A 26,239-nucleotide genomic window follows, 5' to 3' on the forward strand; every position below is an offset into this window, starting at 1 on the left:
ATTGCCGTTTTATTCGCCCTCTCTTTTCCGTTCGCCTCTTTTTCGCTTGCTTCTTGTTTGCTCGTGTGTTGGATTGCTTGCTTGTCACGATGGCTCAAGACAATACTAAATTGTGTGACTTTACCAGTACCAACAACAATGATTTTATTAGCACTCCGATTGCTCCTCTTACCGATGCTGAATCTTGTGAAATTAATGCTGCTTTGTTGAATCTTGTCATGAAAGATCAATTCGCCGGCCTTCCTAGTGAAGATGTTGCTACCCATCTAAATAGCTTCATTGATTTGTGTGATATGCAAAAGAAGAAAGATGTGGAAAATGATATTGTTAAATTGAAGCTATTTCCTTTTTCGCTTAGAGATAGTGCTAAAGCATGGTTTTCGTCTTTGCCTAAAAATAGTATTGATTCATGGAATAAGTGCAAAGATGCTTTTATCTCTAAGTATTTTCCTCCCGCTAAAATCATCTCTCTTGGAAACAATATCATGAATTTTAAGCAACTTGATCATGAACATGTTGCACAAGCTTGGGAGAGGATGAAATTAATGATACGTAATTGCCCTACACATGGTTTGAATCTTTGGATGATTATACAAATTTTTTATGTCGGATTGAATTTTGCTTCTAGAAATCTTTTAGATTTGGCCGCAGGAGGCACTTTTATGGAAATCACTTTAGGAGAAGCTACTAAAATCCTAGACAATATTATGGTTAATTATTCTCAATGGGACTCCGAAAGATCTACTAGTAAAAAAGTGCATGCGATAGAAGAAATTAATGTTTTGAGTGGAAAGATGGATGAACTTATGAAATTGTTTGCTAATAAGAGTGTTTCCTCTGATCCTAATGATGTGCCTTTGTCTACCTTGATTGAGAATAATAATGAATCTATGGATGTGAATTTTGTTGGTAGGAATAATTTTGGTAACAACGCGTATAGAGGAAACTTTAATCCTAGGCCGTTCCCTAGTAATTCCTCTAATAATTATGGTAATTCATACAACAATTCCTATGGAAATTTTAATAAGATGCCCTCTAAATTTCAGACTAGTGTTAAGGAGTTTATGAATTCGCAAAAGAATTTCAATGCTTTGCTTGAAGAATTGCTTAAGGTTGATGAATTGGCTAGGAACGTTGATAGAATTTCTCTTGATGTTGATTCTTTGAAACTTAGATCTATTCCACCTAAGCATGATATCAATGAGTCTCTCAAAGCCATGAGAATTTCCATTGATGAGTGCAAAGAAAGAACCGCTAGGATGCATGCTAAGAAAGATTGCTTTGTGAAAGCGTGTTCTTCTAGTTTCTATGAAAATAAAGATGAAGATCTAAAAGTTATTGATGTGTCTCCTATTAAATCTTTGTTTTGCAATATGAATCTTGATAATGATGGGACTGGAGATGAGTCACCTTTACCTAGAAGGCGTCCCATAAATCCGGAGTTTTTAGATCTTGATGCAAAAATTGGTAAAAGTGGGATTGAAGAGGTCAAAACTTTAGATATTAATGAACCCACTATTTTGGATTTCAAGGAATTTAATTATGATAATTGCTCTTTGATAGATTGTATTTCCTTGTTGCAATCCGTGCTAAATTCTCCTCATGCTTATAGTCAAAATAAAGCTTTTACTAAACATATCGTTGATGCTTTGATGCAATCTTATGAAGAAAAACTTGAGTTGGAAGTTTCTATCCCTAGAAAACTTTATGATGAGTGGGAACCTACTATTAAAATTAGAATTAAAGATCATGAATGCTATGCTTTGTGTGATTTGGGTGCTAGTGTTTCCACGATTCCAAAAACCTTGTGTGATTTGCTAGGATTCCGTGAATTTGATGATTGTTCTTTAAACTTGCACCTTGCGGATTCCACTATTAAGAAACCTATGGGAAGAATTAATGATGTTCTTATTGTTGCAAATAGGAACTATGTGCTCGTAGATTTCATTGTTCTTGACATAGATTGCAATCCTTCATGTCCTATTATTCTTGGTAGACCTTTCCTTAGAACGATTGGTGCAATTATTGATATGAAGGAAGGGAATATGAGATTCCAATTTCCATCAAGGGAAGGTATGGAACACTTTCCTAGAAAGAAAATAAAATTACCATATGCATCTATTATGAGAGCTACTTATGGATTGCCTACCAAAGATGGCAATACCTAGATCTATCCTTGTTTTTATGCCTAGCTAGGGGCGTTAAACGATAGTGCTTGTTGGGAGGCAACCCAATTTTTTTTTGCTTTTTGCTTCTGTTTAGGAATAAATATTTGATATAGCCTCTGGTTAGATTTTTTATATGTTTTAATTAGTGTTTGTGCCAAGTTAAACATATAGGATCTTCTTGGATGATAGTTATTGGATCTTGCTGAAAATTCCAGAAACTTTCTGTTCACGAAAACAATTGTTTAAAATCACCAGAACGTGATAAAATATTTATTCAAATTTCAGTAGATCAATAAAAAAATAGATAAAGTTTTGTGTTCAAATTGTTTTGAATAAAAAAAATAGATAAAGTTTTGAATAAAAATATATTTATTCAAATTGTTTGAATACAGTAGGTTTGACACCAATATAGATAAAGAATGAGTTCATTACAGTACCTTGAAGTGGTCTTTTGTTTTCTTTCGCTAACAGAGCTCACGAGATTTTCTGCAAAGTTTTGTGTTGTGAAGTTTTCAAGTTTTGGGTGAAAGATTTGATGGATTATGGAACAAGGAGTGGCAAGAGCCTAAGCTTGGGGATGCCCATGGCACCCCCAAGATAATCTAAGGACACCAAAAAGCCAAATCTTGGGGATGCCCCGAAAGGCATCCCCTCTTTCGTTTACTTCCATCGGTAACTTTACTTGGAGCTATATTTTTATTCACCACATGATATGTGTTTTGCTTGGAGCGTCTTGTATGATTTGAGTCTTTGCTTTTTAGTTCACCACAATCATCTTTGCTGTACACACCTTTTGAGAGAGACACACATGATTCGGAAATTATTAGATTACTCTATGTGCTTCACTTATATCTTTTGAGTTATATAGTTTTTGCTCTAGTGCTTCACTTATATCTTTTAGAGCACGGTGGTGGATTTGTTTTATAGAAACTATTGTTCTCTAATAGTTCACTTAGATTATTTTGAGAGTCCTACAAAACAGCATGGTAGTTTTCTTTAATCATAAAAATTGGTCCTAATATGATAGGCATCCAAGATTAGTAAAAAAAAAATCTTATGAGTGTGTTGAATACTATGAGAAGTTTGATGCTTGATAATTGTTTTGAGATATGAAGATGGTGATATTAGAGTCATGCTAGTTGAGTGGTTATAAATTTGAGAAATACTTGTGTTGAAGTTTGTGATTCCCGTAGCATGCATGTATGGTGAACCGTTATGTGACGAAGTCGGAGCATGATTTATTTATTGATTGTCTTCCTTATGAGTGGCGGTCGGGGACGAGCGATGGTCTTTTCCTACCAATCTATCCCCCTAGGAGCATGCGTGTAATACTTTCTTTGATAACTTGTAGATTTTTGCAACAAGTATAAGAGTTCTTTATGACTAACGTTGAGTCCATGGATTATACGCACTCTCATCCTTCCACCATTGCTGGCCTCTCTAATGCCGCGCACTTTTCGCCGGTATAATACACCCACCATATACCTTCCTCAAAACAGCCACCATACCTACCTATCATGGCGTTTCCATAGCCATTACGAGATATATTGCCATGCAACTTACCATCGTTTCGTTCACTATGACACGTTTCATCATTGTCATAATTGCTTTGCGTGATCATGTAGTTGACATCGTATTTGTGGCAAAGCCACGGTTCATGATTCTTTCATACATGTCACTCTTGATTCATTGCATATCCCGGTACACCGCCGGAGGCATTCACATAGAGTCATATTTTGTTCTAAGTATTGAGTTGTAATTCTTGAGTTGTAAGTAAATAAAAGTGTGATGATCATCATTATTAGAGCATTGTCCCAAGTGAGGAAAGGATGATGGAGACTATGATTCCCCCACAAGTTGGGATGAGACTCCGGACGAAAAAAAGAAAGGCCATATAAAAAAAGGGAGAAGGCCCAAAAAAAGAGAGAAGGGACAATGCTACTATCATTTTTCCACACTTGTGCTTCAAAGTAGCACCATGATCTTCATGATAGAGAGTCTCCTATGATATCACTTTCATATACTAGTGGGAATTTTTCATTATAGAACTTGTCTTGTATATTCCAATGATGGGCTTCCTCAAAATGCCCTAGGTCTTCATGAGCAAGCGAGTTGGATGCACACCCACTTAATTTCTTTTGTTGAGCTTTCATATACTTATAGCTCTAGTGCATCCGTTGCATGGCAATCCCTACTCACTCGCATTGATATCTATTAATGGGCATCTACATAGCCCGTTGATATGCCTAGTTGATGTGAGACTATCTTCTCCTTTTTGTCTTCTCCACAACCACCATTCTATTCCACGTATAGTGCTATGTCCATGGCTCACGCTCATGTATTGCGTGAAGATTGAAAAAGTTTGGGAACATCAAAAGTATGAAACAATTGCTTGGCTTGTCATCGAGGTTGTGCATGATTAAATACTTTGTGTGATGAAGATAGAGCATAGCCAGACTATATGATTTTGTAGGGATAACTTTCTTTGGCCATGTTATTTTGAGAAGACATGATTGCTTAGTTAGTATGCTTGAAGTATTATTATTTTTATGTCAATATTAAACTTTTATCTTGAATCTTTCGGATCTGAATATTCATACCACAAATAAGAGAATTACATTGAAAATTATGCTAAGTAGCATTCCACATCAAAAATTCTGTTTTTATCATTTACCTCCTCGAGGACGAGCAGGAATTAAGCTTGGGGATGCTTGATACGTTTCAAACGTATCTATAATTTTTGATTGTTCCATGCTATATTATATTTTATTTTGGATGTTTAATGGGCTTTATTATAAACTTTTATATTATTTTTGGGACTAACCTATTAACCGGAGGCACAGCCCAAATTGCTGTTTTTTTTCCTATTTCAGTGTTTTGAAGGAAAAGAATATCAAACGGAGTCCAAACGGAATGAAACCTTCGGGAACGTGATTTTCAGAACAAACGTGATCCAGAGGGATTGGAGTCTACGCAAAGCAATCAACGAGGAAGGCACGAGGCAGGGGCGCGCCCTCCACCCTCGTGGGCCCCTCGTTGCTCCACCGACGTACTTCTTCCTCCTATATATGAAGGAAATATGCCCTAGAGGCAATAATAAAGTATTATTTATTTCCTCATATCATGATAAATGTTTATTATTCATGCTAGAATTGTATTAACCGGAAACATAATACATGTGTGAATACATAGACAAACAGTGTGTCACTAGTATGCCTCTACTTGACTAGCTCGTTAATCAAAGATGGTTATGTTTCCTAGCCATAGACATGAGTTGTCATTTGATTAACGGGATCACCTCATTAGGAGAATGACGTGATTGACTTGACCCATTCCCTTAGCTTAGCACCCGATCGTTTAGTATGTTGCTATTGCTTTCTTCATGACTTATACATGTTCCTATGACTATGAGATTATGCAACTCCCGTTTACCGGAGGAACACTTTGTGTGCTACCAAACGTCACAACGTAAATGGGTGATTATAAAGGTGCTCTACAGGTGTCTCCAAAGGTACTTGTTGGGTTGGCGTATTTCGATATTAGGATTTGTCACTCCGATTGTCGGAGAGGTATCTCTGGGCCCGCTCGGTAATGCACATCACTATAAGCCTTGCAAGCATTGTGACTAATGAGTTAGTTGCAGGATGATGTATTACAGAACGAGTAAAGAGACTTGCCGGTAACGAGATTGAACTAGGTATCGAGATACCGACGATCGAATCTCGGGCAAGTAACATACCGATGACAAAGGGAACAACGTATGTTGTTATGCGGTCTGACTGATAAAGATCTTCGTAGAATATGTAGGAACCAATATGAGCATCCAGGTTCCGCTATTGGTTATTGACCGGGGAGGTGTCTCGGTCATGTCTACATAGTTCTCGAACCCGTAGGGTCCGCACGCTTAACGTTACGATGACAGTTATATTATGAGTTTATATGTTTTGATGTACCGAAGGTTGTTCGGTGTCCCGGATGTGATCACGGACATGACGAGGAGTGTCGAAATGGTCGAGACATAAAGATTGATATATTGGATGACTATATTCGGACACCGGAAGTGTTCCGGAGAAGTTTCGGATAAAACCGGAGTGCCGGAGGGGTTACCGGAACCCCCCGGGGAAGTATTGGGCCTTAGTGGGCCTTGAGGGGAGAGAGAGGGCAGCAGCCAGGAGGTGGCGCGCCCCCTCCCATGAGGAGTCCTAATTGGACTAGGGGAGGGGGCGCAGCCCCTCTTTCCCTCTCCCTCTCCCTCTCTTTCCCCCCCCCCCCCCTCTTCCTAGTTGGAGTAGGAAAGGGGAGTCCTACTCCTACTAGGAGGAGAACTCCCCCCTCTCCTTGGCGCGCCCAAGGCAGCCGGCCTCCCCCTTGCTCCTTTATATACGGGGGCAGGGGGGCACCTCTACACACAATTGGATATACGATATTTTAGCCGTGTGCGGTGCCCCCCTCCACCATATTACACCTCGATAATATCGTTGCGGAGCTTAGGCCAAGCCCTGCGTCGGTAGAACATCATCATCGTCACCACACCGTCGTGCTGACGAAACTCCCCCTCAACACTCGGCTGGATCGGAGTTCGAGGGACGTCATCGAGCTGAACGTGTGCTGAACTCGGAGGTGCCGTGCGTTCGGTACTTGATCGGTTGGATCGTGAAGACGTACGACTACATCAACCGCATTGTGATAACGCTTCCGCTTTCGGTCTACGAGGGTACGTGGACAACACTCTCCCCTCTCGTTGCTATGCATCACCATGATCTTGCGTGAGCGTAGGAATTTTTTTGAAATTACTACGTTCCCCAACAGTGGCATCCGAGCCTGGTTTTATGCGTTGATGCTATGCATGAGTAGAACACAAGTGAGTTGTGGGCGCTATAAGTCATACTGCTTACCAGCATGTCATACTTTGGTTCAGCGGTATTGTGAGATGAAGCGGCCCGGACCGACATTACGTGTACGCTTACGCGAGACTGGTTTCACCGTTGGGAGCACTCGTTGCTTAAAGGTGACTGGCGGGTGTCTGTCTCTCTCACTTTAGTTGAACCGAATGTGGCTACGCCCGGTCCTTGCGAAGGTTAAAACAACACCAACTTGACAAACTATCGTTGTGGTTTTGATGCGTAGGTAAGAACGGTTCTTGCTAAGCCCGTAGCAGCCACGTAAAACTCGCAACAACAAAGTAGAGGACGTCTAACTTCTTTTTGCAGGGCATGTTGTGATGTGATATGGTCAAGACATGATGCTATATTTTATTGTATGAGATGATCATGTTTTGTAACCAAGTTATCGGCAACTGGCAGGAGCCATATGGTTGTCGCTTTATTGTATGCAACGCAATCGCCATGTAATTGTTTTACTTTATCACTAAGCGGTAGCGATAGTCGTAAAAGCAATAAGTTGGCGAGACGACAACGATACTACGATGGAGATCAAGGTGTCGCGCCGGTGACGATGGTGATCATGATGGTGCTTCGGAGATGGAGATCACGAGCACGGTGCTTCGGAGATGGACATCACAAGCACAAGATGATGATGGCCATATCATATCACTTATATTGATTGCATGTGATGTTAATCTTTTATGCATCTTATCTTGCTTTGATTGACGGTAGCATTATAAGATGATCTCTCACTAAAATTTCAAGATAAAAGTATTCTCCCTGAGTATGCACCGTTGCGAAAGTTCTTCGTGCTGAGACACCACGTGATGATCGGGTGTGATAGGCTCTACGTTCAAATACAACGGGTGCAAAACAGTTGCACACGCGGAATACTCAGGTTACTCTTGACGAGCCTAGCATATGCAGATATGGCCTCGGAACACGGAGACCGAAAGGTCGAGCGTGAATCATATAGTAGATATGATCAACATAGTGATGTTCACCATTGAAACTACTCCATCTCACGTGATGATCGGACATGGTTTAGTTGATTTGGATCACGTAATCACTTAGATGATTAGAGGGATGTCTATCTAAGTGGGAGTTCTTAAGTAATATGATTAATTGAACTTAAATTTATCATGAACTTAGTACCTGATAGTATCTTGCTTGTCTATGTTAATTGTAGATAAATGGCCCGTGCTGTTGTTCCGTTGAATTTTAATGCGTTCCTTGAGAAAGCTGAATTGAAAGATGATGGTAGCAATTACACGGACTGGGTCCGTAACTTGAGGATTATCCTCATTGCTGCACAGAAGAATTATGTCCTAGAAGCACCGCTAGGTGCCAGGCCTCCTGCAAGAGCAACGCCAGAAGTTATGAACGTCTGGCAGAGCAAAGCTGATGACTACTCAATAGTTCAGTGTGCCATGCTTTACGGCTTAGAACCGGGTCTTCAACGACGTTCTGAACGTCATGGAGCATATGAGATGTTCCAGGAGTTGAAGTTAATATTTCAAGCAAATGCCCGAATTGAGAGATCTGAAGTCTCCAATAAGTTCTATAGCTACAAGATGGAAGAGAATATTTCTGTCAGTGAGCATATACTCAAAATGTCTGGGTATAATAATCACTTGATTCAACTGGGAGTTAATCTTCCGGATGATAGCGTCATTGACAGAATTCTTCAATCACTGCCACCAAGCTACAAGAGCTTCGTTATGAACTATAACATGCAAGGGATGGATAAGACAATTCCCGAGCTCTTCGCAATGCTAAAGGCAGCGGAGGTAGAAATCAGAAAGGAGCATCAAGTGTTGATGTTCAGTAAAACCACTAGTTTCAAGAAAAAGGGCAAAGGGAAGAAGAAAGGGAACTTCAAGAAGAACAGCAAGCAAGTTGCTGTTCAGGAGAAGAAATCCAAGTCTGGACCTAAGCCTGAAACTGAGTGCTTCTACTGTAAGCAGACTGGTCACTGGAAGCGGAACTGCCCCAAGTATTTGGCGGAAAAGAAGGATGGCAAGGTTAATAAAGGTATATGTGATATACATGTTATTGATGTGTACCTTACTAATACTCGCAGTAGCACCTGGTATTTGATACTGGTTCTGTTGCTAATATTTGCAACTCGAAACAGGGGCTACGGATTAAGCGAAGATTGGCTAAGGACGAGGTGACGATGCGCGTGGGAAATGGTTCCAAAGTCGATGTGATCGCCGTCGGCACGCTACCTCTACATCTACCTTCGGGATTAGTTTTAGACCTAAGTAATTGTTATTTGGTGCCAGCGTTGAGCATGAACATTATATCTGGATCTTGTTTAATGCGAGACGGTTATTCATTTAAATCAGAGAATAATGGTTGTTCTATTTATATGAATAATATCTTTTATGGTCATGCACCCTTGAAGAGTGGTCTATTTTTAATGAATCTCGATAGTAGTGATACACATATTCATAATGTGGAAGCCAAAAGATGCAGAGTTGATAATGACAGTGCAACTTATTTGTGGCACTGCCGTTTGGGTCATATCGGTGTAAAGCGCATGAAGAAACTCCATACTGATGGACTTTTGGAATCACTTGATTTTGAATCACTTGGTACTTGCGAACCGTGCCTCATGGGCAAGATGACCAAAACACCGTTCTCCGGAACTATGGAGAGAGCAACAAATTTGTTGGAAATCATACATACAGATGTATGTGGTCCGATGAATATTGAGGCTCGTGGCGGATATCGTTATTTTCTCACCTTCACAGATGATTTGAGCAGATATGGGTATATCTACTTAATGAAACATAAGTCTGAAACATTTGAAAAGTTCAAAGAATTTCAGAGTGAAGTTGAAAATCATCGTAACAAGAAAATAAAATTTCTACAATCTGATCATGGAGGAGAAAATTTGAGTTACGAGTTTGGCCTACATTTGAAACAATGCGGAATAGTTTCGCAACTCACGCCACCCGGAACACCACAGCGTAATGGTGTGTCCGAACGTCGTAATCGTACTTTATTAGATATGGTGCGATCTATGATGTCTCTTACTGATTTACCGCTATCATTTTGGGGTTATGCTTTAGAGACGGCTGCATTCACTCTAAATAGGACAGCATCGAAATCCGTTGAGACGACGCCTTATGAACTATGGTTTGGCAAGAAACCAAAGTTGTCATATCTTAAAGTTTGGGGTTGCGATGCTTATGTGAAGAAACTTCAACCTGATAAGCTCGATCCTAAATCGGAGAAATGTGTCTTCATAGGATACCCAAAGGAGACTGTTGGGTACACCTTCTATCACAGATCCGAAGGCAAGATATTCGTTGCTAAGAATGGATCCTTTCTAGAGAAGGAGTTTCTCTCGAAAGAAGTGAGTGGGAGGAAAGTAGAACTTGATGAGGTAACTGTACCTGCTCCCTTATTGGAAAGTAGATCATCACAGAAATCAGTTTCTGCGACACCTACACCAATTAGTGAGGAAGATAATGATAATGATCATGAAACTTCAGATCAAGTTATTACTGAACCTCGTAGGTCAACTAGATCAAAATCCGCACCAGAGTGGTATGGTAATCCTGTTCTGGAGGTTATGTTACTAGACCATGACGAACCTACGAACTATGAAGAAGCGATGGTGAGCCCAGATTCCGCATTGTTTCAAGGGAATGACTACGATGAGACCTTCTCACCCGTAGCGATGCTTAAGTCTGTCCGAATCATTTTAGCAATTGCCGCATTTTATGATTATGAAATTTGGCAAATGGATGTCAAAACTGCATTCCTGAATGGATTTCTAGAAGAAGAGTTGTATATGATGCAACCGGAAGGTTTTATCGATCCAAAGGGAGCTAACAAAGTGTGCAAGCTCCAGCGATCCATTTATGGACTGGTGCAAGCCTCTCGGAGTTGGAATAAACGCTTTGATAGTGTGATCAAAGCATTTGGTTTTATACAGACTTTTGGAGAAGCCTGTATTTACAAGAAAGTGAGTGGGAGCTCAGTAGCATTTCTGATATTATATGTGGATGACATATTGCTGATTGGAAATGATATAGAATTTCTGGATAGCATAAAGGGATACTTGAATAAGAGTTTTTCAATGAAAGACCTCGGTGAAGCTGCATATATATTAGGCATTAAGATCTATAGAGATAGATCAAGACGCTTAATTGGACTTTCACAGAGCACATACCTTGACAAAGTTTTGAAGAAGTTCAAAATGGATCAAGCAAAGAAAGGGTTCTTGCCTGTGCTACAAGGTGTGAGATTGAGTAAGACTCCATGCCCGACCACTGCAGAAGATAGAGAGAAGATGAAAGATGTTCCCTATGCTTCAGCCATAGGCTCTATCATGTATGCAATGCTGTGTACCAGACCTGATGTTGCCTTGCTATAAGTTTAGCAGGGAGGTACCAAAGTAATCCAGGAGTGGATCACTGGACAGCGGTCAAGAACATCCTGAAATACCTGAAAAGGACTATGGATATGTTTCTCATTTATGGAGGTGACAAAGAGCTCATCGTAAATGGTTACGTTGATGCAAGCTTTGACACTGATCCGGATGATTCTAAATCACAAACCGGCTATGTATTTACATTGAACGGTGGAGCTGTCAGTTGGTGCAGTTCTAAGCAAAGTGTCGTGGCGGGATCTACGTGTGAAGCGGAGTACATAGCTGCTTCGGAAGCAGCAAATGAAGGAGTCTGGATGAAGGAGTTCATATCCGATCTAGGTGTCATACCTAGTGCATCGGAACCAATGAAAATCTTTTGTGACAATACTGGTGCAATTGCCTTAGCAAAGGAATCCAGATTTCACAAGAGAACCAAGCACATCAAAAGACGCTTCAATTCCATCCGGGATTTAGTCCAGGTGGGAGACATAGAAATTTGCAAGATACATACGGATCTGAATGTTGCAGACCCGTTGACTAAGCCTCTTCCACGAGCAAAACATGATCAGCACCAAGACTCAATGGGTGTAAGAATCATTACTGTGTAATCTAGATTATTGACTCTAGTGCAAGTGGGAGACTGAAGGAAATATGCCCTAGAGGTAATAATAAAGTATTATTTATTTCCTTATATCATGATAAATGTTTATTATTCATGCTAGAATGGTATTAACCGGAAACATAATACATGTGTGAATACATAGACAAACAGTGTGTCACTAGTATGCCTCTACTTGACTAGCTCGTTAATCAAAGATGGTTATGTTTCCTAGCCATAGACATGAGTTGTCATTTGATTAACGGGATCACCTCATTAGGAGAATGACGTGATTGACTTGACCCATTCCGTTAGCTTAGCACCCGATCGTTTAGTATGTTGCTATTGCTTTCTTCATGACTTATACATGTTCCTATGACTATGAGATTATGCAACTCCCGTTTACCGGAGGAACACTTTGTGTGCTACTAAACGTCACAACGTAAATGGGTGATTATAAAGGTGCTCTACAGGTGTCTCCAAAGGTACTTGTTGGGTTGGCGTATTTCGAGATTAGGATTTGTCACTCCGATTGTCGGAGAGGTATCTCTGGGCCCACTCGATAATGCAGATCACTATAAGCCTTGCAAGCATTGTGACTAATGAGTTAGTTGCAGGATGATGTATTACAGAACGAGTAAAGAGACTTGCCGGTAACGAGATTGAACTAGGTATCGAGATACCGACGATCGAATCTCGGGCAAGTAACATACCGATGACAAAGGGAACAACGTATGTTGTTATGCGGTCTGACCGATAAAGATCTTCGTAGAATATGTAGGAACCAATATGAGCATGCAGGTTCCGCTATTGGTTATTGACTGGAGAGGTGTCTCGGTCATGTCTACATAGTTCTCGAACCCGTAGGGTCCGCACGCTTAACGTTACGATGATAGTTATATTATGAGTTTATATATTTTTGATGTACCGAAGGTTGTTCGGAGTCCCGGATGTGATCACGGACATGAAGAGGAGTCTCAAAATGGTCGAGACATAAATATTGATATATTGGACGACTATATTCGGACACCGGAAGTGTTCCGGAGAAGTTTCGGATAAAACCGGAGTGTCGGAGGGGTTACCGGAACCCCCCGGGGAAGTATTGGGCCTTAGTGGGCCTTGAGGGGAGAGAGAGGGCAGCAGCCAGGAGGTGGCACGCCCCCTCCCATGAGGAGTCCTAATTGGATTAGGGGAGGGGGCGCAGCCCCTCTTTCCCTCTCCCTCTCCCTCTCTTTCCTTCCCCCCCTCTCTTCCTAGTTGGACTAGGAAAGGGGAATCCTACTACTAGGAGGAGGACCCCCCCCTCTCCTTGGCGTGCCCAAGGCAGCCGGCCTCCCCCTTGCTCCTTTATATACGGGGGCAGGGGGCACCTCTACACACAATTGGATATACGATATTTTAGCCGTGTGCAGTGCCCCCTCCACCATATTACACCTCGATAATATCGTTGCGGAGCTTAGGCGAAGCCCTGCGTGGGTAGAACATCATCATCGTCACCACGCCGTCGTGCTGACGAAACTTTCCCTCAACACTCGACTGGATCGGAGTTCGAGGGACGTCATCGAGCTTATCGGTCTATGAGGGTACGTGGACAACACTCTCCCCTCTTGTTGCTATGCATCACCGTGATCTTGCGTGAGCGTAGGATTTTTTTTGAAATTACTACGTTCCCCAACAATATATACTTACATACCCCCAAACATCATATACGGAGCCAAAACCCTATTTCCACCGCTGCAACCTTCTGTACCCGTGAGATCCCATCTTGGGGCCTTTTCCGGCGCTCCACCGGAGGGGGCATTGATCACGGAGGGCATCTACATCAACACCATAGCCTCACGATGATGTGTGAGTAGTTTACCTCAGACCTTCGGGTCCATAGTTATTAGCTAGATGGCTTCTTCTCTCTTTGGATCTCAATACAAAGTTCTCCTCGATCTTCTTGGAGATCTATTCAATGTAATCTTCTTTTTGCGGTGTGTTTTTCGAGAATCGATGAATTGTGGATTTATGATCGAGATTATCTATGAACAATATTTGAATCTCCTCTGAATTATTTTATGTATGATTGGTTATCTTTGCAATCTCTTCGAATTATCAGTTTGGTTTGGCATACTAGATTGATCTTTCTTGCAATGGGAGAAGTGCTTAGCTTTGGGTTCAATCTTGCGGTGCTCGATCCCAGTGACAGAAAGGGAAACGACACATATTGTATTGTTGCCATCGAGGATAAAAAGATGGGTTTTATATCATATTGCATGAGTTTATCCCTCTACATCATGTCATCTTACTTAAAGCATTACTCTGTTCTTATGAACTTAATACTCTAGATGCATGCTGGATAGCAGTCGATGTGTGGAGTAATAGTAGAAGATGCAGAATTGTTTCGGTCTACTTGTCACGGATGTGATGCCTATATACATGATCATACCTAGATATTCTCATAACTATGCTCAATTCTATCAATTGCTCGACAGGAATTCGTTTACCCACCGTAATACTTATGCTATCTTGAGAGAAGCCACTAGTGAAACCTATGGCCCCCGGGTCTATCTTCCCTCATATTAATCTCCCGACAACAAGCTATTTCTGGCGCCGTTTATTTTGCTTTCTTTACTTTTAGTCTTTATCATAAAAATACCAAAAATATTATCTTATCATATCTATCAGATCTCACTCTCGTAAGTGACCGTGAAGGGATTGACAACCCCTTTATCGCGTTGGTTGCGAGGTTCTTATTTGTTTGTGTAGGTGCGTGGGACTCACGCGTGGTCTCCTACTGGATTGATACCTTGGTTCTCAAAAACTGAGGGAAATACTTACACTACTTTACTGCATCACCCTTTCCTCTTCAAGGGAAAACCAACGCAGTGCTCAAGAGGTAGCACACCGGCACTGCCAAGAAGGCCAAGGCAGACGACCCCGGCAAGGAGATTGCCGGGTGCGCCGCTTGCCAGGCCTTGGCGGCTGCTCTCAAGCTAGGAGGCTCCGACAAGCAGTACTGCAAGATCCATCGCACCAAGGGCCACGACGTCCAGAACTGCCAACAAGTCGAGCTGCTTGCTGAAAAGCAAAAAGCCGAGTATGAGAGGCAGGACAAGGAAAAGGGTCAGGATGGAGCTGAAGGATCCGGAAAGAAGCATGGCGGCCTCCAAGGATAACCAGCAAGAGAGGCCCGCTCGGGGCCGCGACAAGAAGCAGGAAGACGATGATCATGACGAGGACGATGAGTCCGGCGAGCATGAGTTCCAGAAAGCTACGGAGGCCATGTGCGTCGACGGTGGCGCCTCGCTGCATACCTCTCACCGCCAGCTCAAGAAGTGGGCGCATGAGATCACAGCGGCGGGGCCATCGTTCGACGCTCAGAAGCCACTGAAGTGGTCCAGCACGCCTATCATCTTTGACACAGAGGACCACCCTGATCGCACAACTGCGGTCGGGTGTTTTCCATTGTTGGTTTCACCAACGATACACAACCTCAGGGTGACAAAGATGCTAGTTGACGGCGGGGCCGGTCTGAACTTGATCTCGCCCGTTGTGATCAAGAGGCTGCAGATTCCTGATGGAGACCTCGAGGAGATGGGCACGTTTCAAGGGGTCAATCCGGGAAGGAGTCAGCCGAAGGTCACGCTGACTGTCACGTTTGGAGGCGAGTTGAACTACAGGACGGAGAGGATTGTCTTTGATGTAGCCGAGATCCCCTTGCCCTACAACGGGATCCTCGGCCGCCCGGCACTAGCCAAGTTCATGGCAGAGTCGCACTACGCCTACAACACGCTGAAGATGCCTGGGCCAATGACCATCATCACCGTCCCCTCCGACAAGAAGGACACGCAGATCTGCGCTGACCAACTCTACCGGGAAGCAGTTGCAGCAACTGCCACCAAGGCACTTGCTACTGCCACTGAAGCCCCGGGAGGAAAGAAGACCGGCAAGACCTCTCGCACCCACTCCGGCAGGCGCACCTCTTTGGAGTGTTGTGCTCGCGTCGAGGACATGCCAGAGAGCTCCACCGGCAAGAGCAAGAAATCTAGAGCTGCACCACCAGAGACCAAGAAGGTGTCCGTCAAGGAGGATGGCACGGGAGGGGCTTTCACCATAAGCTCCACCCTCGATAGCAAACAGGAAAGTGCGCTCGTCACTTTCCTGCGGGCAAATGTCGATGTGTTTGCATGGGAAGCATCCGGCATCCCCGGCGTTCCTAGGGAAGTGATTGAGCACCATCTTGCTGTCTGTCCCCATGCGCGACCCGTCAAGCAGAAGGTCAGGAAGCAAGCTTTGGAATGGCAGGAGTTCATCACAGAGGAGATCCGGAAGTTGGAAGCGGCAGGCTTGGTGAGAGGAGTGCTCCATCCGATGTGGTTGGCCAATCCGGTGCTGGTGCGCAAGGCAAACGGGAAGTGGAGGATGTGTATTGACTACACAGATATCAATAAGGCTAGTCCTAAGGACCCCTTCCTGTTGCCGCGCATTGACCAGATTGTTGACTCCATGGCCGGGTGTGATCTGTTATCATTCCTCGACGCCTACTCGGGCTACCAGAAGATCTTCATGACAAGAGAAGACGAAGAGAAGACAACATTCATCACCCCATGTGGTACGTATTGCTTTTTACGGATGCCTTTTGGGTTGAAGAGTGTTGGCTTAACGTTCGCAAGGGCGGTCCAAATTGGTTTTGAGCCCCAGCTACATAGAAATATGAAGCTTATATGGATGACATAGTGGTCAAAACCAAGGACAAGGCAACTCTTGTACAAGATTTAGAGGAGACATTTGCAAATCTACGCAAGATCAACCTCAAGTTGAACCCTGAGAAGTGTGTCTTTGGCGTTCCGTTCGGCAAACTTCTCGGGTTCTTCATGTCGCACCGTGGGATCAAGGCAAATCCAGACAAGATCAAGGCTATTGAGCAGATCGAGGTGCCCAAGAGAATCAAGGATGTGCATCGGCTCACTGGCTGCGTTGCTGCCATGAGCAGATTCATCTCCAAGTCTGCTAAGCGTGCCCTTCCCTTTTACAAAATCTTAAAAAGGCGGGCCCAATGGAGTGGACCCCAGAGGCCGAGGCACCGCTGCAAGATCTGAAGAAATACCTCTCCTCTACACCGATACTAGTTGCGCCTAAACGACAAGAACCGTTGCTGCTGTATCTGGCGGCGACGAATCAAGTGGACAGCGCCGCGCTAGTGGCACAGAGGGAGGTCGATGAAGAGGCAGTGGCAACGACGGGACTGGCAGATGGCAAGCCAGAGATTCCCCCGGCAGGGCCTGGCGCTGGCAAGGCAAGGCCCTCGGCAGAGTCTGACGCCATCGGGACAAGGCCCGTGCAACCAAATGAAGTGGTGCAGAGGAAGAAGATGATGCAGCACCCGGTTTTACTTTGTCAGCTCCCTCTTGCAGGGGCTAGGTCAACGTACTCCGGTGTGCAGAAATTGCTCTTCGGCCTCCTTATGGCCTCGAGGAAGCTGCGTCATTACTTCCAGGCACACGAAATCGCCGTCGTCACCCGCCTCCCATTGCAACGGATACTGCATAACCCAGACGCAACCGGGAGGATCGTGGAGTGGGCCTTGGAGCTGTCGAGCTTTGGTTTGAAGTTTGAAAGTACTTCGACAATCCATAGCAGAGTCTTGGCGGAGTTCATTGCGGAATGGACCTCAACGCCCGACGAAGAGATCCAGGAGACCACTCTCCCCGGCAAGGAGGCAAGTCGCAACTGGATCATGTACTTTGATGGGGCTTTCTCGCTACAAGGCGCCAGTGCACCTCAAGTATGTGATCTAGATGCACTTTCCCAGGGAGATGTCCACGAACAACACTGCCGAATACGAGGGGTTGCTTGCAGGTCTCACGATCGCGGCAGACCTTAGGATTAAGAAGCTCATCGTCAGGGGTGCTTCACAGCTTGTCGACAGGCAAGTCAACAAAGATTATTAGAGCCCGTTGATGGAGGCCTACGTAGATGAGGTGAGGAAGCTGGAAGAGCGCTTTGACAGTATACAAGCGGAGCACATTCCCCAAGTGGAGAACGACATCGCCGATTACCTGTCGAAGCACGCTGCGTTCAAACTACCTATGGAACCAGGTACTTTTGTGCTTCGGTTGACTCAACCATCCGTCGAACCATCAACAGAGCAGAACAAGCGGAGGAAATCAGGCCCCGGCAAGTACTTTCCCGTCGAGCCCCCTGGGGCCACTGGCAAGGGTGTTGCCGTGGGTACTGAGCCTGCCGAGGGGCAACTGACTCCAACAGGGCATCAAGCCCTGGCCGTAGAGACGGCCGCTCCCATGGCAGAAGAAATGCCTTTGGTCCTTGCCGTCGAGCCGCAGGCTCCGGCATGGGCACATCATACCGTCCGATTCCTCCAAACAGGGAGCTTCCTGAGGAGCAGGAAGAAGTGGAGAAAGTAGCCCGTCAGTCTGCTATGTATCAGTTCGTCGATGACGTCCTGTACAGGAAAAGACCGAACGGTGTGAAGTTGAAGTGCATTCCCCGGGAGGAAGGACTGAAGCTGTTGGCGGAGATACACGGAGGCATATGTGGCTCCCACATAGGGTCGAGGGCCCTTGCCGGCAAGGCATTCCGGCAAGGTTTCTTCTGGCCCACTGCCCTCCAGGATGCAATGGCACTAGTAACCAAGTTTGAAGCGTGTCAGTTCCATTCGAAGAAGCTTCATCAACCAGCTCAAGCCCTTCAAACAATTCTTCTCTCCTGGCCATTTTCGGTCTGGGGGCTCGACATACTGGGCCCTTTCCCCCGCGCTGTCAGGGCTTTGAGTACTTGTACGTTGCAATCGACAAGTTCACAAAGTGGTCGGAGGTGGAAGCAGTGAGGAAGGTGACAACACAGTCAGCCGTCAAGTTCTTCAAGAGGCTAGTCTGCCGTTTTGGTGTGCCAAACAGAGTCATCACCAACAACGGCACCCAGTTCACAAGCCACACCTTCATGCAATACATCCAAGACCTGGGCAGCAAGGTCTATTTCGCTTCCATGGCACACCCACGGAGCAATGGCCAGGCGGAGAGGGCAAATGCTGACGTACTGCGAGGCCTGAGGACCAAGACTTTTGATAGGCTGCACCAGAGCAGAAAGCGCTGGATTGATGAGTTGCCGGCGGTTCTTTGGTCGATCAGAATGACACCAAATTGAGCCACCGGCCAGACACCCTTTGCCCTGGTATATGGGGCAGAAGCAGTTCTCCCCATGGAACTCACATACGGGTCACCTCGAGTGCTCTCTTATGACGAGCTTGAGCAAGAGCAATTGCGGCAAGATGACCCAACGCTCCTCGAGGAAGATCGTCTTCGGGCGGCTGTGAGAGCAGCGTGCTACCAGCAAGCCTTGCGCCGCTACCATAGCCGCAAGGTTCATGCCCAAAGCTTTGAGGAAGGTGACCTTGTTCTTCGGCGTGTTCAATCGGCCAAGAATTCCAACAAGTTGACACCAAACTGGGAAGGCCCTTATCGGGTAATACGAGTCACCAAGCCCGGCGCAGTCCGCCTGGAGACCAAAGATGCTATTCCAGTGAGCAACTCCTGGAACATTGAACATCTTCGCAAGTTTTACCCATAAGGCGCGGTTGCCGGGCCCCCCGGCAAACCACCTTTTGTACAAGCCTTGCCGGTAAGGCATGTAACCCTATGTACAAAGCCAGGCGCAGACCCTGAGCATAAATAAATGAAGCGCTGGCGCCCTAAGTTTTACCATGCATGCTAGGTTAAGTCTCTCCCTCGGTTAGGGTTGATAGTGCTTAGCAGCAACTAACCCCTAGCATAGAGGTCGAGTGTGCGTTTTCTCTGTTACTTTCCGTCCTCTTTGGTTCACAGGGTACATGGACATTTCTGCTGAGCTGTTTGGAAGAAAGAGAACGAGCCGGCGCTCCGGCCTCGGCAAGCCAAGGTTGCAGGGGGCTGCAGATACAAGAATTCGACCATGGCAGGCCAAGGCTGCCGGGACCTGCAGATTCAGACACGTCTTTTATCCTCTATTGTGCATTTCCGTATAAAGGTGGGAGATATGAAACCTCGTTTTGCTCCTAGACCACCGTGCTCCCTTTTTTTTCCTGTACCCAATTCCCTGGGTCAGAACCGGGTCGTAGTCACGGTGGCAAGGAAATAAACGAAGGGCTTAACTCTACTTCGCCCTGCCTCCGCCAAAAGCGTGAAAATAGTCGACTGAAGTAAGGGGACGGCAAGGCCTGTTGCCGGGAAACAATGTTTATCTTAAAAATAACAAGGATTCATTCCTTGGCATGGGCCTCGCTCACGCACAAAGAACCCGGCAAGCACCCTTTTTCATTAAAAACATCCCATACAGGTAAAGTTCATACGGAATAAAAAACATGAGCAAGGGGATTACAAGTCTTAAAATTAACAAGTGCCTGCAGGATTCAAACTAAAAAGAGATAAGGTGCCCGTAATCCCTTTCTTGTCCCTCTCCTCAGAAGGTGGAAAAAGATAGCAGGAGGGCAAAAAGAGCACCTAGGCGAGGTACGAGGAGCATAAGGCACCAAGAGAACATCCCGGTGCCGGGAGGGGAGCTGGAAGATGAGGCAGCGGGCCGACAATACGCGACGAAGGCGTCGGTGCATGCGTACTCTGACTTGACGGCCGCCACCCGCCTTCTTCGCCTTCTTCGCCTTCTCCAACCCCCCTACGCTAGTCACGCAAGGAGGCGACGGGGAACGCGCCGATGGACAGCTTGACGAGGAAGGCCCTCGACAGGTCGCGTGGCCGAGGGAGGGGCGACGCGGTCAGTCAGAGTCGAGGTCGGCGTCCCGCCGCTCGACGCCCTCGCCGTCGCTGTCGCTGTCCTCCTCGTCACTCCCGCTTGAGGAGGAATCTTCATCGTCGGAAGAGCTCTCCACGCAGCACTTTAGGCGAGTTCCAAGATCTCCAAAGACCTTGACGGAGAGCAGGCCGTTCTCCATTAACTTGAAATAGAGAACGAGCCCCGCCGTCAGGCTGTGGACACGAGCGAACGTCTTCCATCTGCGACGGAGGTACATGATGTGAGGAGCGGGGAAGTCGACGTCGACCCGCGTGCCGCCGTTCCCGCAGCCCCTCATGTGCAACCTGAGGGTCTGGGGCGGATCGAGCTCCATCTGCTGAGCAAATGGGGTAGGGAGACGAAGACGACGACACGGTGGCCGGCGCTGCCTGATGAAGGACTCACGAGGCTGGTCCCCAACGTGACCCTCCATTGGGAGAGGCATCGCCGACAGAGGCAAGGCCGGTGCGCCGCCCTTTCCCCCTCTCCCCCGAGCGCCACGACGACCTCGGCCTCGCCCCCTCCCCCTTGCTCTCGTGGCCAGCTCCGCCGTTGTGAGCTCTTGGGGAGGAGGGACGCGTTGTCGAGCAGCGACCCTCGCCGCCACCGTTGAAGGGAATGCGCCCCCTCTCGCCATGGCAGATGGAAGAAAGGAGCGGAAGTGGAAGGAGATGGATGCTGGAATAATGTGGGATGACATCCCCCTCCCCCTTCTTATAAAGGGGCGGGGTCGGGGCTCGGCCGCCCCACTCAACCAATCCGACCATTGGGGGCACAGGAATCGGGACCGACCCACTGCTCCAATCAGCAACAACCCGGTTTCCTGCCTCCACAGCCTGCCACCTGCATGGGGGACACATGGCGAGCGAGCAGGATCGAGGGGACGGGTGAGGCGACCGTTCCCTACCCCGTGATCGTGGGGCGCGGACGCCTTGAAGACCACGACCCGAGTCCACTTAGTAAATGAGCAGCGCCTCTGCGCATCCCTCTTTTTATGGGGAAGGCGCGAGCCGCCTCTTTACCACGATGTGACGCATGCATGCGCGAACCGCCCCACGCATGACCCCCACGTCACGCACGACCCTCCACGTCGCGCATTCAACGCGGGTCGTGGGGAAGCGCAGCGGACGAAAAAGTTACTACGGTAAAAATCCGCCCCACCTGCCAGCGCACCGTTCTGGGCCTAGCCGAACAACGCTTCGCGCTTATGTGTGGCCCAGGCCCAGGGGCTCCTGTCGGTGTACAAAAGTAGGGGCTCTCCTTTGACCCCTTTACTTGTGCACGGGCAGTCAGAGCCGCACCCGCGGCCACACTTAGCAGGGCAGAGGAGGGAAGCCGGAGGGAAGCCAGAGTACAAGACAACCAAGGCAACGCCAAGACCAGAGACACAAAGAGCAAGAGGGCAAGGTGGACTCCCCCGACAAGACCGTTGCCGGGACGGCCTCCGCTGCCCCGGCAAGAGCCTTGCCAGGGCAACTTGCCTAACGCCAACGGAGCGCGCCTCCCTTGAGCCCAAGGGCACCAACGCCATCAACCACATTGGGACCAAGGCTTGGGAGGCACCTCCGTGGTGGCATGTAGATCTTTGTCAAGATCATAAACACACGAGATCAGATAAGGACCAGAAGACGACGACCCCCAGCGGGATCCTGGCCGAGGAAATCCACAAGACCCCCGGCAAGATCCTTGCCGGGGACGACCATGACGCCACGACAAGACCCTTGCCGGGTCGCCGGCAAGACCCTTGCCAAGGGCATCAGTGGGGCCACAGCCAGGCCCGCGCCTGCCAAGATTCGACCATCGGCCCCGTGCTGCTACTAGCTCAACCAGCTGGGCAGGCACCTGTGTGGCGACGAGCGGCCTCTACACCGACCCAGCAAGCACCTGCGTGGTGGCATGCAGGCCTTCGTGAAGGCTCCACCACCGCGCCAGCCCAGCAGCTAGCCAACGTGGCGCCGCGGCGCCTCATTAGTTCGGACGCGTGTCGAAGGCAGGCGAGGCGGCGACAGCTGGGACGTGCTTCCTTGCCGTCCCCGATGAAGCGAGAGGGGCACGTCGGTAGCGCATTAAATGTGTTTGTCCGATGGTGCCAGAGGATAGACTTATCCACTGTACACCTTTCCACCTCCCGTGTGCCACTGTGGCAACCCCTTTTGCCTATAAAAGGAGGCCTGAGGCGTCCAGGAGAGGGATTCGGATCTTTTGGGCAAGTTGCACCCCGTAGCTAGCTCAAGAACACAAGAACACTCAAATACATCCACCAAAGCAGGACTAGGGTATTACGCATCTCCGCGGCCCGAACCTGGGTAAATGATCCGTGTGCTTCCTGTCAGGCCCGCTCTTCGCATAACCTCGCGCTCGCCAACCGTAGAAGGGATCCCAGTGATTCCATAGGTGTCGATTTCCCCCGACGCGGCGTCATCAGCAAACCCAAAGACGAACCGAACTCCCCTTGTCGCTAAAGCGCCAAACTCTCCCTCGGACTCTAAATCCGAACTCTCAAGGTCTGAGACAAGCGGGCGCAGCGAGGAGGCCCTCACCCCGGTCGGACCAGCGGACTCTCGCTTCTCTGTCCAAACCTCGCTCCTAAACGAGGCTCTCGACTTAATGCGATCCCTCGCCATTACAAAGTAATCGCTTCAGAATTAGGCCCAGCCCGGATTAGGGGCTGAGAGCGGGGAATTTTACGTCCCACCCACCACCCACTTCATAGACACTGTCAAAGCTCTAACCAACATGCTGGACTACGCCTCCGAAGACATCGACGGTATGGACGACGATGCCGAAGACAATCAAGGCCAAAACCCTCTGTTTACCGGACGTTGGACGGCCATCTCCACATACGACGTGTACATGGTGGACACACCCAAGGAGGACGACGGCGAGAAGGATCCTGTTGAGGACAAGCCTGCTGAAGCACCTCCAAAACGTCGACGTCAGCGGCGCCGCTCAAAATCGCGTCGCGACAAAGACAGCAATGCCGGCACCGCAGACAATAACACTCCGGAGAATGTCGAAGACCCTGAAGCCCCTATCGAGCCAACATCCGAACAAGACGATTGGGAGGATGGGCAAGTTAACCCCGACGATCCGGCTGCGAACGAGAGCTCAGAGGACATTAACTACCTACCGATCTCCGAAGAGGACGTGAGCCTCGGCGACGAAGATTTCATCCTGCCGGAGGAACCCCTCGAACAAGAGCGCTTTAAGATGATCAGGATTTACTCAATGACAGATGGACTAATGTTACCTCGAATGCCCAACTAAGAGTTACCCGAAGCGCAAGCTACTACCACATTTTGACGAGGAGGCCCTTGAGCCAATACCGCCAAAGCACAAAACTGCTGACGAGCCCGACCGACCACCACATGGACGGGATAGACCGGCTCCTCATGCCGAACACCAGCTCGCGCCACCCCACCGCCGAGGCAAGGCAACGGCCCCGGGCTATACCTACGACCTACGCAAAGACCTAGACAATAGAGCCGGTCAGACAAGATCAATCTATGGACCGAGGGGGCGTGCTCCAACACAAGAGGAAGGCCATCAGACCTGGCGTGACAAACACAACCTCACCCGGGCCGAAAACTGCATACGGCCTTCGTCCGAACTACGCTGTGATATCGCCCGGTACAGAGGTGCCGCACACCCCTTGTGCTTCATCGATGAAGTGATGGAACATCAGTTCCCTGAAGGTTTTAAACCCGCGAACATTGAATCATACGATGGTACGACGGATCCCGCAGTATGGATCGAAGATTTTCTTCTCCACATTCACATGGCTCGCGGTGACGACCTCCACATCATCAAGTACCAAAACTCAAGGGGCCAGCATGACACTTGCTGAACAGCCTCCCAGAAAACTCTATTGGAAGCTGGGAAGACTTGAAGGATGCCTTTAGAGACAACTTCCAAGGTACCTATGTTCGGCCTCCAGACGCCGATGACCTTAGTCACATAGTCCAACAGCCCGGAGAGTCAGCCCGGAAACTCTGGACCAGGTTCTTAATTAAAAAGACCCAAATTGTGGACTGTCCGGACGCCGAAGCCCTCGCGGCCTTTAAACACAGCGTCCGAGACGAGTGGCTCGCCCGACACCTCGGCCAAGAAAAGCCGAAGTCCATGGCAATCCTTCCCGCACTTATGACCAGCTTTTGCATGGGAGAAGATAGTTGGCTAGCCCGAAGAAGCAATAGCACCAGCGACCCTGGCACCTCCGAAGCCAGAGAAGGCAATGGCAAGCCACGACGCAACAAGCACAAGCATCAAAGCAACAACCAAGATACCGAAGACACGGCGGTTAACACCGGATTCAGTGGCTCTAAACCCGGTCAGCGGAAGAAGCCATTGTAACACCCCGGATGTAACTTACCATATTTGTAACTCCAACTCTTGCCATTTTCGGCTATGTGTTATGATATTCCCTTCGTGGTCGGGTTTTGTCTTTTGTTTTGCATTTTGTTCATGTCATGCATATCATATCATGTCATCATGTGCATCTCATTTGCATACGTGTTCGTCTCATGCATCCGAGCATTTTCCCCGTTGTCCGTTTTGCAATCCGACACTCCCACACGCACCGACACACCCCTCTTGTCTCTTTTCGTGAGCGGGTGTTAAAAGTTCCCGGAATGGACCGAGGTTTGCCAAGTGGCCTTGGTACACCACCAGTAGGCCACCTGTCAAGTTTCGTTCCATTTGGAGGTCGTTTGATGCTCCAACGGTTAACCGGGTAACCGCAAAGGCATTTAGTGTGTTGCAGCCAAACACCCCTCCAAACAGCCCAATAACCCATCTAAGCCACCTCCATGCTCTCGGTCGTTCGATCACGATCGTGTGGGCGAAAACCGCACTCCATTTGGAGTCTCCTAGCTCCCTCTACCTATATATAGGTGATCCCCTCGGATTTTTCGCGCAAACGAAACCCTAGCCCGCTCCCTCTCCGCGGCCGGACGCGTCCGGTCCGCGCTGGACGAATACGCGCCTACGCCAATCGGGACGCGCCACGTGGCATGCCGCCGCTCCACCGCCGCCGGCCCGCGAGGCCCACGCCTGGCCCCCGCGGCCCGCCTCCCCATCGCCCGCGACCGCCGCTGCCCGCGCCTTCCCCGGCCTCCTTCCTCTCCGTCCGACTCCGGCCACTTCTCCGGCGGGGATCCGGCAAGATCCGCCGCCGCCTCGAAATCCGTGCACGGTCAAACCCTAGATCGAGGTCGATTTCCCCGTCTGTTTCTGCTAAGTCCCGAATATATCACTTTATGTTGCTCTGTTCATCATGGCATATCTCATTGCATACTGCTCCGTTTTGCATGAATGATATATCGAAATGTTCATCAGGAGATGCTCTTCACTTTGTTCCATTGTGACCTGCTTGTTTGGGTTCATCTTGATGCCCAAATCTCTGATGCAAGAGTGCTATATGATGTTACTG

This window comes from Aegilops tauschii, chromosome 2, assembly GCF_002575655.3.
Source record: "Aegilops tauschii subsp. strangulata cultivar AL8/78 chromosome 2, Aet v6.0, whole genome shotgun sequence".
Classification (NCBI taxonomy): Eukaryota; Viridiplantae; Streptophyta; class Magnoliopsida; order Poales; family Poaceae; genus Aegilops; species Aegilops tauschii.